Genomic DNA, 15,729 nt, shown 5'->3' with positions numbered 1-15,729 from the left:
TCCTAATGATGTGATCCCGTTATCAACGACATCCAATGTCCATGGTCAGGAAACCGTAACCATCTATTGATCAACGAGCTAGTCAATTAGAGGCTTACTAGGGACATGGTGTTGTCTATGTATCCACACATGTATCTGAGTTTCCTATCAATACAATTCTAGCATGGATAATAAACGATTATCATGAACAAGGAAATATAATAATAACCTATTTATTATTGCCTCTAGGGCATATTTCCAACAATCTCAAGATACATTCTTTCCCATTCCCGTGGATTATGTCCTCCCGGAGAAACCATGCACGCCACAGTAACATTAGCACTCTGCTTTTCTCCTCGTCATCACATGCAATAAGGAGGCCCTGAAGCCAGTCTTCCCCCGTATGCCAGAATGATCTTTCCTTCGGAATCTTCCAGTGCTTCCTCATCTCTTCCCTGAGTGCTCTGCTCTTTGTGCAAGTTACTACCGCATGGTATTCATTCTCTTCCGTAGTACCGCAGATGTCGCATGTTTTGTCCGTTGCCAACGTACGTCTGCATTTGTTCACCTTGGTTGCTAAGGTGTTAGTGGCTACCCTCCACGCAAATATTTTGATCTTCTCCGGCACTCTCGATTTCCAGATGCTATCCCAGATACTTCTATTATCTCTGCTTGCAGTAGAACTAGAGGTCTGCGGACCCGGTCCCTTGTCGCGCATGGCAAGTTTGTAAGCGCTTCTTACCGTGAAGACGCCGTTTCTTTCATAATGCCATGCTACACAGTCCTCGGCCTCTTATTGCGGTATCTTGATCTTGAGGATCTCCGTGGCATCGACCGGGTTGAAGATCCGATGGATGAGTTCTTGGTTCCAACTCCTAGTGATGGGGTCTATGAGTTGGTTTACCCATCTTATCCTTGATCTGCATGTGAAGTTGGCTGCTCTCAAACCTTCGCTTCTCGGTATCCATTGATCCCTCTGTATTTGTATGCTCTTCCCATTCCCCACTCGCCATATGAGTCCCTTCTTGAGGAGTTCAAGGCCAAACTCAATCCCTCTCCATGTCTGAGAAGCATCGGAGGCAAAAACCGTGTCCAGTAGCTCACCATTAGGGTAGTACTTGGATTTTAGTACTCTTGCACACAGGCTCTCCGGCCTCTGGATTAACCTCCAACCTTGCCTTGCCAACAAAGCTTGGTTAAAGTAGTGCATATCTCTAAATCCAATGCCCCCACCTCTCTTTGCTCTTATCATTTTGTCCCACGCCATCCAATGCACTCTGCGATGGCCGTCCTCCTCTCCCCACCAGAATTCCCTTATCAATCTTTCATACTTTTCGCAAAATCCCATTGACAGCTTGAACACCCCCATCGTAAAAGTTGGCAAAGCTTGGACAATCGATTTTACGTGCACCTCCTTTGCTGCGTAGGACATTTGTCTCCCTGACCTATTATCACATCTTTTCATGAACCTCTCCATAATTGGCTGGAATTTCTCATTTTTCATTCTGCCCTTTGGAGTTGGCAAGCCAAGATACTTGTTCTCGAAAGTGGATGTTTCAACCTCCAAAACCCTTTTGATACCCACTTGGATAGAATTTGGGCATTTTTCCGAAAAAAGTATGGAGCACTTATTTGTACTTAGAAGTTGACCCGTACTTCTCTGGAAAGTGTTAAGAGCGTCCTTCACTTCCTTTGCTTGTTCAATAGTCCCTTTAAAGAACAGCAAGCTATCATCCGGAAAAAGCAAGTTCGAGATACCTGGACTATTGCGTGCAACCTTGATCGGTGTAATGTGACCTTCATCAATCTTCTTCTTCATGACACGGGTTAGGCCCTCTGCAATAAACAGAAACAAATAGGGGCTCAAGGGGTCCCCCTGTCTAAGGCCTCGCGACGGTACAAAATTCTCCAGCAGCTCACCATTGAATTTTACTGCATACCTCACTGACCTGACACACACCACCACCCAATCGACCCATTTCTTACTAAAGCCATATTTTCCTAAGACACCCTCCAGAAAATTCCAGTCCACTCTGTCATAAGCTTTTGCGAGGTCAAGCTTGTACGCACAATGTGTATTCTGCGGGTGTTTGCTATGCTGGATCTTGTGAAAACATTCAAATGCAATCAGGGCATTATCTGTGATCATCCGTCCTGGGATGAATGCACTTTGGGTCTCCGAGATGAGCTCATTCAAGAACGGTCGTAGCCGGTTTACCAAACATTTTGAGATCACCTTGTATATTACGTTGCATAGGCTGATTGGCCTGAAGTCTTTCAGGCTTCTCGGATCATTGCCCTTCGGGATTAGAACGATGACCGTGTCGTTGAGCCCCTCTGGCATGATTCCATCTATGAAGAACTTCCTTACTGGAATAACTTATATGGGTTGCGCTGTCTACATCAAGTTCTTGGAGATCTGGGCTGGATTTGCTGCTGAGTTGAAGTTATTGATTGGCCTTCTACTTGTATCTATAATCTAGAGTTTGTATACTCTACAATCTATCCTGAAAAATTGTATACTCTACAATCTAAAGATTAAAGATTGGTCTTGCATGTCTGGTCTGGAAGTTCGTTTTGGGGCTAAAGTATGGCATGGCCTTCTATTGATTTTTGTTTAAGGACATCACCATATGATATATGGAGATATATCTATCTCAGAACTAATGGCTATTATTTGTACATATATACTTGACGTGGTAGACAATGCGTGTGGTTTTTTTCTTCGAAAGGAGGATAATCCCGGCCTGATAATGCTTGTGGTGTATAGCAAAAAGCACATTATCTTTTACTTCGCAGGCATTATATACTGTATCCAGCAGTACATTATTCGTCAACGGCGTGAAATGCACCCCGGATTGGCTGCGACGATTTGGTTATGCATTGACTTTGTTTGTGTATTATAACTGACGTTTCAACAGCAGAACACCGTGAGACAGTTTGTAATAGTACACCAAGTAGCAAAGTCAGATTCTAAAGAATTCGAAAATGAATTCAGCAAGTACTCGGTTGTACTAGCTGCGTTTACTTTTAAATCTGGTGTACGGATTAGATACAAATGCAAGCAGAAATGGGTCAAATAAACTCTAAAGTAGGCAAAATGGGTTGGGCAAACGGATTTACTATAATCTACCACAATGTAAAGCACAACCTTGGGTGGGGGGTTCTTCAGTTAACTGCATATTCCTGCAATTAAACCTGTATCAGTAGGATTATAACTGTTCATCTAGCAGCTTCTTCAGTTTTACCTTGTGCTTTCCCATTTGTGACTTTTCTTCCAATACCTACACCCCTGCATCAAGAGTAGAACCAGTTGTCGAATTTATAAGAATATTTTAACATCTGAATTTCCTTTCGGTTATAAAGTTTTTGTTTTATAGCTTCCGCGGGTATTGATAAAGTTTTTAGGAAATGTGCATGCTGGGAGCTTAACCAAAGTGAGCTTCTTTCCATCAAAAAGGAGATCCTTTACCGAACTAGTAGTACTTTGGATATGTTCGGTTATTCGGCAAGTGCGGTGTGCCACTTCCGCTCTGAACACTGCAAGTGTTAATCTATTGACAGATAACTAGATAAGCACTTTACCTCTGTCCATCCTGGTACAGTTCCTTCGCTTCAAACAGATTCTTCAAGGACGGTTGACACATGACAGCACATAGCAAAGTACACCGTACTAGTACTCCCTCCGTCCGAAAATACTTGTCGAAGAAATGAATGTATCTAGACATATTTTAGTTCTAGATACATTCACTTTTACCCATTTGTGCGACAAGTATTTTCGGACGTAGGGAGTAATACGGAGCAGTGTGCATTGACAAGAGCACTGACAAAGATGCATGTATATCGGCCATAGCACTCAGTCATTCAGAGCAAGTACAATAGAGTGACATAAGCAGGCTATAAAAAATAGAATAATATATATCTGCTTAGTTGGAGGAAAGAGAAGAGGAGAGAGAAGAGAAGCGGACCCTTGGTTAGTAGCCAGCTGCAACACGAGACCCAAGACACTCCGTGAGGATGTAAGGTGGGCCAACTATTGATAAACTAATACATATTTAAAACTTATTATTGTACATACCGGCTAAGAGGTTGGCTATATATGCATGACAACTTCTTATAGCCGACCGTTGGCTGTATTATTAACTATGCTCTCACCACAACCAACAGAACCTCCATCGGAGGGCACCCCCCCTGGACGGAACCGGTGCGAGTTCCAATCATTTTGAAACCAGCCTGTAGTGCTAAACTATTGAGACGCATAATCAACAGTCAACACACCACCTCCTATCATCTCCATGCATATGCATGAGCGCTCCTTTTCCTTGCATTATTATCGTCTTCCGAGATTCTGATTCCGCACTCGTTGCTCCCTCGCCCTCATGGCTGCTCTGCCCAGTTCTGTCCTAGGACGAATGAAGCCCTAGACAATGTGATCCCTCAAACGACGATTGTTTTACTAGCTTATCCCAGCTGATTGATATGCTAAACAAACCCATCTAAGCTAAGAAAAAGGCTTATCCACGCCCATACATTACGAATTTAGGCAGCAGACTGGTGCAGTACAGTAGAGTGGCTATACCCGATACTAGTACATGGTAGCCATATGAAACCTTATCTTTGCGGGTTATCTATCTAACTTTCTGTATTTTTGGTCGTCGAGCTTGACATTCCCCAGCCAAGCGAACGTGCTCCTTGAGCAGCGACGAGGAATCGGGGAGAAGAAAACGATATCTCCCCGCCTCTTCTCCCGCGCTGCACCCGTCGCCGGTTGACGAGGCGTGGCTCATGCAAGTTAACGGAACCCGGATTCAATCAAACCTTAAATTATGGCCCTAAATACAGTAATTCAAGGTGGCAACTGCTGCAGCCTGATTTTGACAGCAGTACCAAAGTCCTCGTGCGACCGTCCGTGCGTGCGTGCGTACATGTAGGAACGGAAGAAGATTAGACCAGCATCTGGAAGAAGCAAATCAGGAGGAGAGCGAGAGTAGATGACCGAGACTGAAGATTTTACGTGTCTCGGGCCGAAACGGATAGCAACACGACATGGTACGGTCAGACATGTATTGCCAACCTTGTGCTTGGACTGGGTCATACGTACGTACCGGGGAATCACCTGGCTGGTTCGTATCAGTAAGCTTCTTCAGGTTTTTCCATCATTCCTCAAGGTTGGGCCGAGACCGGAAAAGGCTGGTGCCGACGGGCGACGGCGCTGAATGTTTCCTCGGAAGCAACCAATTCAGCGGTCCAGCTTGGGCGCCCCGAGTACGACCGCCGGCGCGTCGTCGGCGGCCGTCTAATGACCGCCCGCGCCCGCCCCGACGCACCAACCAACCGCTCGCTGTCACGACTTTCCACCGGTGCAAGTGCAACGCGGCCCGGCCCATCACCACCCCCTTCCACAACTGGCCAGCAGCGACGCACGGAACGGATGGATCCACCTCCATCACCCGACTGGATTTTTTCCCGGATCGCCCCGTGCTCCCCGCCACCAGACACGGCCATCACGAGCCCCTCGCCCCTCCGCGGACGTGCCCCCGGCCGGTGCAGAAAAGGCAAAACCAGCTCACGGGTCACGAGGCCCGTCGCCCTCAGCCGCATCTCCCGATCGACGTGCGTGGTTTCTCTTCCCCCCCTTAGCCTGGCTGGCTTGGCTGCCGCTGTTCAAAGCGCGGCGGTGTTGCGGCCGCGGCAAGATAGATAGGCACGTTCGTTCTTTTCGCCAGCCCGGCCGGCAACGGCGGGTTTGCCGTGGCGGAATTGAATTGACCACACTAGTTTACAGTTCGTGTTTTAGGCATCAGTCCATCTTAAATGCGCACGGGTCATCGACAGCTTTTCGCTCGTTCCACGGCCGCACGAAAATGGCGTGCGTGCGTCGCGGTGGTGTCATAGTCTCCGGATGCGTCCCGGAAGCTGAAACCGGTCATCGGAAGCGACGGATCCTACTGGACACAAACGCCGCCGAACCGAGGACGAAGGTCTCATCGCTCCACTACCACGAGGGAGCTGTTTGTTTCTTCGAGTGTTCTCCCGTTGAAACTAATAAGTCGCCATGCATGCATGCGATGCGATGCGATTACTAGTATTCAGCTGCCGCCGCCGGCCGGCCGGCCGTGCGCCGGGCCGATCGAAGATGCATGCATGGCCAGGTACGATCTATCGGCGTCGCTGTACGAGTCGGTGGATATCGGGTCCTGTGAGTTTGACAGGAATTGCGCGGCCGGTCGCCGGTCCGGCCGCCGTACTTGCACCGCTGACTCGTTTTTTTTTGTTGAGGGACTCGTTTTTTCTCTATGTATAATCGGAGCCACGCAACGCAAGTACGTACGAGCGAAACAATTGAAATACCAACGCAAGGACGTGGCCTGACGGCACAAGATAGGGGCCGTGCGTACGTGCCGACGTGGCGCATGCCATCATGCAAGTAAAATACTCCCATTGTCGCCTTGGATGAGCAAAAATATCGAATCTATCACAGGTCGTGCAGCTGTTAACAACGTCGAGTTGCCTTGGAGACGCGTACATGCATACAGCTACATGACGATGGTAACGTGCGGGCGAGGCAAGTTTTTCTAGTATTTGTTTTCCCCTTGACGTGATCCGGACGAGATGTCGACGTGGTCGATTGGCTCCATCGCCCATCGGTGAAGATATGCACGGACGCCGCAACTCGAAGCTGGCGGCGGTGAACTAGAAGAAGCAAAAGGCTAGTTTCGTTAAGAGAGAGAGAGATAAGCACCAAGTGTGAAACGCGGTGATTCGTCTGTGTCCTCTAGTATCTTACGATAATCTTCTCACTATATATTATTATCATGAGAGAAGGTCCATAGGCTGGCCAAGACGTGATAGAGGACATAGAATGATGCATAGGAGGAATAAGTTGAACGGTGACACGGTATAATTTACGTCTTTTATATCAAAGAAAAAGATTGTGTGTGTGTGTGGTGGGGGGGGGGGGGGGGGGGGTGAGGGGGGTGCATACCGACAAAGATGAAATATCAAGCAATGTACCGCTGGTTTTTCTAGTCTTTGGTGCCCACTTCGACAACAAGGAGAGAAGGGGCATGGGGACGACGGAGAAGTGTCGGATTGCCGTCTAATATTTCTTCATGATGTATGTTGTCTATCTATGGTATGAGGTCTTGACAGTGTAGGCAATGTCGTATCATACACAACAAGAGTCACATTCCCAACCATCATCCTAATGATAATCATAGCTGACATGACACACTTTGGGAAGACTATGGTTTTTCTCCCCGTGGATCTTTTTCCCTAGATTTGATAGGTTATCGTCCGACGATTCGGCCTGTTAAGGCGACAGTGAGGCTGACTTTGTTCAGACAGTGTGGTTCTCCAGTTTCACTTTTTTTTGTGTGTTCCCAATCTTTCTTCCCTAAATACGGTAATGAAACAACAACTCGGGATCCTGTCTTGTGGTGTATGTCTCCTTCGATCATAGTGCGTTCAACGGTATTATGTTCTTACCTATTGGGGTGGGCAACACATACGGCCTTATAAACATATGTGGTCAATCTAGCCTTTGCAGTTCCTCTATAGTTTTTCCACCATTGGCTCAAAATTCAAAAGATGGAGCCACATGAATCGACTCGAAGAACTTTCATGTATGTTTTGGTGCATCAATTATGGAATCGACTTCGAAGAACTTTCTTGTATGTTTTGGTGCATCACTTATGTCTCAAGTCCTTCCTTGTTCTATTAGTAAAAACGAGAATTCTAGTTAACATTCCAATTTTTTCTGATTTTATAGCATGTGACTAGGAATCCACTTTTTCTCCCTTTTCATCTCAATAGAAAGAAACGAGAAGTTTCCTCCATCCGACGTAATTTATTTATTTAATATATAGATATGAGTTCTTTTAAAAATTATACTTCAATCTTTACAATGTGGAGCTTACCTTACTTCGAACACTTAGAAGTAAAATACCCTTTTGGTTTATCGACACGACGACGCATCTTTGGTATAGTCTAATTATGCCATAGATGTCTGATGTTAATATAAAAACAAATGGGATAAATGGTATAAGTGGGACTAGTAAAAAGATCTTTGAACTTTAGTGCTAGAGACATCAAATATGCCCCAAAACGTCTGAGCGTTGCTAGCCTATTTCGTAAACAAATCGTTCGATATGTGAAAGCTATATATTTCTAATAGCATGGTTCATTACATATGTAAGTGGTACTCCTCGCCTTTTCCTTGAGTGGTACTCCCTTCATCCCGAATTAGTTGTCCTAGACACCTTTTAGTATTAGATACATCCATGTATAGACAAATCTAAAACAACTAATTTGAGACGGAGATAATACCATTGAAGTATTTAACTTAGGTCGTCGTGTAGCAGTTCCTTAAATTTAACCTAGATCAAGTAGGCCTGGAGCAGTGTACCGATGGACGATTAAGTATTGAGCCTACGCGGGCAAACCGTACAAAGTGGGAAGAGTAATCAACTTCTCCCTCCAATGGGATGTAGGCGTCATGATCCATGCATACATTGAGGAAGAGCCATGATTCGCCTATACATAAACACATTTCTATCTGCTGGAGACACCTCCCGGGCTTGGCCAAGAAGCAGGGGACATGACCTTGGAGAACGGAGAAGGGGATCAAGCCGGCCGGGAACGAATCATTGGCACCAATCCCTCAGATGTATATCCGCCAATTGGGCGATTAGCGCGCCTGCAGATTATAGTCCCTTTGATGATCCACGAGGCCAAGCTAAACAGTTGGCTACTGGCCACGACGGAGGATTCCTTCCACGCCAGCAGCATGCATGCATGCCGGCGTGATTCGGCGGGAGTAGCACAACATAACGCCAACCACATTGGTAGTGGCACAGCATTTCCCAGTGCACACGAGGGGAGCTCAAATCAGATGCGTGCAAATGGAACAAAAATGCAAATACATTACTCCTCGGCATGTTACCAACGGGAGCTGCGTAATTTCCTTTTTCTTTTAGCATGGTCAGTGCCGCCTACTATACGTAGCCAAGGGCTCCAAGCTACGGCCGTGGCCTTTGGGGCCTCGAAACAGTGCCCCATCTTCTCGGTGCTCCAAGGAGCGGAGATGATGAGCGGGCGAGTCCTTTTTAATGTGGCCGTGCCGGCGCCGGCGCCGGTGAATGCCGGTCGACCGGTGCAGATGCGGATGCTGGTGCCATCCGTCGCACGCCCGAGCTGAGCTGAACCGGTCTAAGGCCGGCGGACATCCTTGTACACTTCCGGCCGGCGGACGGGCGCATCCACGTGGCCCCGGTGCGTCGCTGCTCGCCGTGGGCGGCCGCCCTTGCCTCCGCGGGGCGGCCACTGGCCGGCCCTGGAACCAAATGACGGGAGCATCAGAGGAATCTTTCCCGGGTGCTCGCTTTCATTTTATTTTTGTGTTTGTTGCCGCGGAGATGCTCGTTTTCAATTTGAGGACTTCAGTCCGGATGGTTTTAAAGTGGTTGACATCTCAGCCCGTGAATCCCTTTGTCCGATGAGCTATAATATTTCTTAAACTAATAGAAAATAGGTGGTCCTAGTTCCCAGATTTAGAAGAGTGATAGAATACAAAAAATTATTTAACCAGAAAATAACAAATGCACGCACAGTAGTACTTTATAGTAAAACTTGTAACGACAAACAACATAAAAAATATCTAGATCTCAACACGCATAAACTAATGCTGGATACCGTGCAGTACAGATCGGGACGTCCAAAGCATGCTTAGTTTTACATACATGGTTACTATTAAGATCATTTGCCATCATGCACGGGGATGAGTTGCCCACTCATTTGCCATGATCTAGATAGCAATTTTGTCTGAATATGCCATGTGAATATCACACGCAATTTCTGAATTTGTCCTCATGTTCGAAGAAAAAACCTCTAAATTTTCCATGTGAAATGTCACAACATTTTCTGAATTTGGCATCATGTACAAAATATATTTTAATTTTGCCATGCAACTAGTGAAAACATTTTATTTTCTAAAATTGCCAAGTGTTACAAAACATTCTTGTTTGCAAAGTTGCCATGTTGTGGAGAATATTTTTTTTTTCAAAATTTGCCAGGTTTCCATTATGTTCCAGAATTATGAACAAACAATATAATTGACATGATATACAATTAAATTTGCCATGTGACCCTCACATGGTTTCCTAAAACTTGCCATGTTTTGTTCAACAAAAATCTTAAACTTGCCATGTCAACATTACATTTTTTCTTAATTTGCCATTAGGTACGAAAACATTTTTAAAAAATCGCCATGTGATCAGTCCAGTTTTTTCTTTCTAAAATTGCCATGTGTTACAAAATAATTTTTTTTCAAAATTGTCATCATGCGTACAACATATTTTTCCTGAATTTTCCATGTGTCCATGATTTTTTCCAAAGTTTATGTACAAACAATATAGTTGCCATGATATAAATTAAATTTGCTACGTGACCATTACATATTTTCGGAAAATTGCCATGTCACCACTACAATTTTTCTTAATTTGCCACGATTTTAGGAAATTAATATCGTCTAAATTTGTCATGTGACTTTTTTACAATATTTTCTAACCTTGCTTTTGGTTTATCAAATTATTTTTTCTAAAACTTTCATGTGACCAAATTAAAACATTTTCCAAAATTTTCTATGCTTTTAGAGGAAAAAACCCTAAATTTGATCATGTGACCAATACAACATTTCTCTAAATTTGTGAAGATTTAGGGCACAAATTCGTCTATATTTGCCATGAGATTGTATAAATTTTCCATGAGTTAGAGAACAAATTTCCCAAATTTGCAGTGAGTGTCATTATCTTTCATGTAAATATAGATATCTGTCGCCAGTCAAATAATTTTCTTAATTTTCCATAATTTTAGAGGAAATTCTAAAGTTTTTGCCATGTTTATCTTTGGAAGATCTTGGTGTTTTTAGAAATATCGCTTTTCTAAAAATATTCCCATGCGAATTTTTTTGTTGTCGATTGTAGGGCGGAAAAGGTAGAAAAGTGAGGTTGCCATGATTTGTTGAGTAATTAAATCAAAATTTACCATGATATTACGACATGGCAATGCTGTCAGCATAGAGAATTGTCATGCTAAAGAATGTTGTCATGTGTCCAAGAATTGGCATCCCGTGACACAAAGATTTGCCATGCTTTTTTGTTTCTTTAAGATTGTTTTCGATGGCAGTTCTAGGGTCCCTGCAAAATGTATGCATTTTTTTTTAACTTTTTGGTTATGGCTATGGTTTTTGAGATGGCAATTTTATGCCATTTTTTCACTTGTCAAGATTTCTTGCCCTTTTTGTATCACAATACAATTTTTGTGTGTGGCAATTCTTTGTTAAAAGTAGCTAATTGGGCCAGCCCCTTTTTGTTTTCCCCGGTCGCTTGAATTATGTTCGGCTGCCCGTAGCACAGAAACTAACTGGAGCGAACATTCTAGCCGCTAAATCGCGTCATATCAATAAACCAGCTGGAGCAAATGTTAGCTCGCTGCCCCCGGGAACCGTCGCTTGCACGTTAATGACGCCCAGAAATATAATTTTATTTGAGAGAAAAAACTTATTTCCCAAATCAATTTTGCAAAGTTGCTCCTAATCATCTAAAAGAACATTCCTCGTGTTATGTTTGTATTTATTTGGTGCAAAAATGTATTTGTTCTTAGAGAATCGACAGAGCATAATTGGTTTGGTGCCAACATTTGGCATTGCCAATATTTGGCAAAATCAAAAGTTGCCAAATATTGATAACTTTTTGTGAGGCTGACAAGAAAAGTTGGTAGTCAACCATTCACTAGCCAAACCAATCATGTTTCATTAGCTGGCAGGACAATATTGCATGTTTTTTTCTTCGAAAATCATAGTAGGAGCAAATGTCGGAGCAATCGTGTAATAAAACCGTACTTTTCTTAACTTTATCCTGACGGTTATGCTTAGGGCAATAAATCACTCTTTAAATCTTTTTTTTTGAACTTCAATCATGCCTTTATTTAAGCGTCCCAAACAGGGATTTCGTCTGAAATTGTCTGCAAAAGAAAGTCTGGGGGCACATGCAGCCACACCTTGCTTAACTTAGTTGAAGCTGCTTCCCTAGCTAACAAGTGGGCAGCTTTATTAGCATCCCGCCTAACCCACGCGATCTTCCAGCTCTCCCTCGAGGCCAGCAGGCGCTTGACCTCCTCCACCACAGGCCCTAGCGGTGAGAAGTCCTTTTGCGTGCCCTGGAGCTTACATACGATCTCCTTGCAGTCCATCTCGATGTGTAAGTTGGCGATGTTCAGCTCCTTGGCCACCTGTGCGGCCCTTCTGCACGCTAGGAGTTCAGTCCTTGTGGGGTCACTTCCCAGTGGAAGGACATGGCAAAAACCTCCTAAGAAAGCACCGTCATGGTTACGAAAAACCAGCCCGGCCCCACCGCTGTCCCCTCCTTTCGATGTGGCTCCGTCGATGTTTACCTTCACCCACCCCTCCTCCGGGGGCCTCCATTTCTCCTTCACCGCCGCCGTGTTCTGCTTGCTCTTCCGGCCATGTATCGGTTGCCACTCGACCATTAGATGGAAGACTCTTTTGGCTATCAACTCTGCCTCCTCGATCCGCTGCCCATCGCGTGCATTATTCCTCGCGAGCCAGAGCGCGTATGCACCCTGAACCATGACCGCTCGCTCATCATCCGTAGCCTCCGCGAACCATGTCATCAACCATCTCGACAATGCACTCTAGGAGCTAGCTGACTCCGGCGGGATCGCCATCGGTACCCCCAATTCCGACTGCATTGCCTTCCAAAACTTAGCAGAGTGATAGCACCCCCAGAATCTGTGATAGTTTGTTTCTTCCCACCCACACGTCGTACAAAAGACTCCCTGCTTGATCTTCCTCCTTAATAGTTCCGCCCCCACTGCAAGGCCGTTCCTAATCAACCGCCACATGTGGATTTTAACTTTGCCCGGCGCTATCGTATCCCAAAGACTCAGCCAAGACTTGTGGTCCGCCACTGGGGAGGAAGACTCCGGCCGTCCGGATCTTACCCTCTTCTGGCTCATGCGGAGATGGTATGCTGAGCGGACCGTGAAGACACCATTCTTGGTGTAGTTCCAAGCTTGGTAGTCTTGCACCCCCGGTCCCCCAACTGGTATTTGAAGAATCTCTTGAGCCTCATCTGGGGCGAACATTTCCTATACTTTTTGTTTGTCCCATGAGGAACCATCGGCTTCGAGCAGGTCCCCAACACGAGTAATGCGTGCGATCTAGCTCTGGCCCAGTGGCTTGAGGCTACCGCTCCTTGGGAGCCAATTATCATGGTGGATCAGTATTCGCGACCCGTCTCCAATACGCCATATCAGGCCGTCCGAGAGGAGATCACAGCCATGCAATATGCTTCTGAATGTGTATGACCCGCCGGCAGGGCACGTTGCATTAAGAATCGACCCATGGGGAAAATACCGCGCCCTTAGAACACGTCCACACAGCGAGTTTGGCACTTGCAGCAAGCGCCAAGCTGCTTTGGCAAGCATGGCTTGGTTGAAAGCTTCTGGGTCCCTAAAACCCAGCCCTCCTTCATGCTTTCGCGTGCACATTTTGTCCCACCCAATCCAGCGCACCTTCTTATGACCATCTGTTTCACCCCACCAGAAGTTTGAAGGAATTGATGACAGGTTCCCGCATATTTTCTTCGTGAGTTGAAAACAGCTCATGGTAAAAGTTGGTGTGGATTGCAGTCCGGATTTGACTAAGACCTCCCTCGCCATTTTTGATAAACCTTGACCCTTCCATCCCGATACTTTGCCCTTAGCACTATCCTTGACGTACTTAAATGTACCATCCTTAGCTCTCCCCACTACCATAGGGAGGCCTAAATATCGTTCACTCAGGGCCTCCTCTGTTATATCCAGCACTTGCTTGAGCTCGTTCTTGTCCTCATCCGGGGTGTCTTTACCAAAGAATATCGCCGACTTATGGAGATTTACTTTCTGGCCCGATGCGGCTTCATAGTCATGCAATATAGAGCGTAGAGTCTCGAAATTTGCCCTTGAGCCCTCCACGAAGACCACGCTATCGTCAGCAAACAATAGGTGAGTGACCGTTGGGCCACCACCTCCAAACGACACCCCCTTGATGTGTCCCTCTCTCTGAGCCTCCTTTGGTAATGCGGAGAAGCCCTCCACACAAAACAAGAACAGGTATGGGGAAAGCGGATCCCCTTGTCGAAGCCCTCTGGTAGGATCAAAACTCTCAGAGAGCCCGCCTTTAAGTTTCACCGAGAATTTTGCAGACTTCACGCATCTCATGACCATCTCTGTCCAGTGACCAGAGAAGCCAAATTTCAACAACATCTGTTCAAGAAAGTCCCACTCAACCCTGTCATATGCCTTCATCATGTCCAGCTTGACTGCACAGATGGGTTTTCTCCTTTTCCTCTTCCTTATAGCATGGACACACTCATAGGCAACTAGCACATTATCGATAATCAGTCTACCTGGCACAGACACACTTTGCTCCTCAGAGATCATGAAAGGAAGAACAACCTTCAAGCGATTGGCCAGTGCCTTCGCCGCAATCTTATATAGAACGTTACATAAACTGATTGGGCGGAATTACGCCAACAATTCAGGTGACTTAACTTTCGGGATCATTACAATTATCGTGTCATTGAAGCCGTCGGGGGCCGCAGATCCGGCGAGGAAATCACGGACCGCAGCACACACATCGTCCTTGACCAGCGCCCAGTGGCGTTGGTAGAACATGGTCGGGAGGCCGTCCGGGCCCGGCGCCTTCGTAGGCCCCATCTGGAAGAGAGCGAGCTCTATCTCCGCATCAGTGAACGGAGCATCAAGTTTTGCATTCATCTTCTCTGTCACGGATTCCTCAATGTGTTGCAGCACGTTTTCTCCACCCCTCGAGCCCTCGGAAGCAAATAAGTGCGCATAGAATTGGGCAGCCATCTTCCTCATCCCTTCATCATCCGAACACTTCGACCCGTCCTCGCGCCGAAGTGCCTTGACTGTGTTCTTTCGTTTTTGGTGTGAGGCACGGTTTTGAAAATATTTAGTGTTTTGATCGCCCTCTTGCAACCAGTCTACGCGCGAACGTTGTTTGTAAAACACCTCCTCTCTTTCATACAACTCATGTAGCTGGTCTTCGATCTCCTTGATCTCCGTTCTGTAACCCGTCCTGGCAGCCCTCTCTTTTGCATCAATCAGTTGCGCTTTGAGATGCCCAATTTGCTTCCTGATAGAGCCAAAAACCCTTCGGCTCCATTCCTGCATGGATTTCGTGGCGGCCCGCAGGCTGTTGCATGTCGTCGCTAGCCGGCCTCCTCCCTGGTTGGCTGCATGTGCCTCCTCCCATGCAGCGGCCACCATTGTCTCATACTGCTCATGCCGCACCCACACTGCCTCGTACATGAAAGGACGCTGCCCGCGCTCGACTTTGTCCCCGGTCATTTTCAAAGCTTTTATAACTAGCGCATGGTGGTCTGATTCCTCCGTCATGACATGGATCACTTCAGTGGCCGGGAAAAGCTGAGCAAAATCCCCGTTACACGTTGCCCGGTCCAGCCGTACCTGAATGTTCTCCACGCCCTCTCTCTTGTTGTCCCATGTAAAAGGGTACCCCAAAAAGCCGAGATATGCCAAACCGCAGTCGGTTAGGCAGTCCTCAAACTGTTCCATTTGCCCTCTGTTTCTTGGGTTACCCCCTAGTTGCTCATCCTGGCATCGCGCCTCATTAAAGTCGCCCGCACACAACCACGACAGGTT

Source organism: Aegilops tauschii, chromosome 2 (assembly GCF_002575655.3).
Source record: "Aegilops tauschii subsp. strangulata cultivar AL8/78 chromosome 2, Aet v6.0, whole genome shotgun sequence".
Classification (NCBI taxonomy): Eukaryota; Viridiplantae; Streptophyta; class Magnoliopsida; order Poales; family Poaceae; genus Aegilops; species Aegilops tauschii.
The sequence above is the reverse complement of the archived record's forward strand: the minus strand, read 5'-3'. Positions refer to the sequence as shown.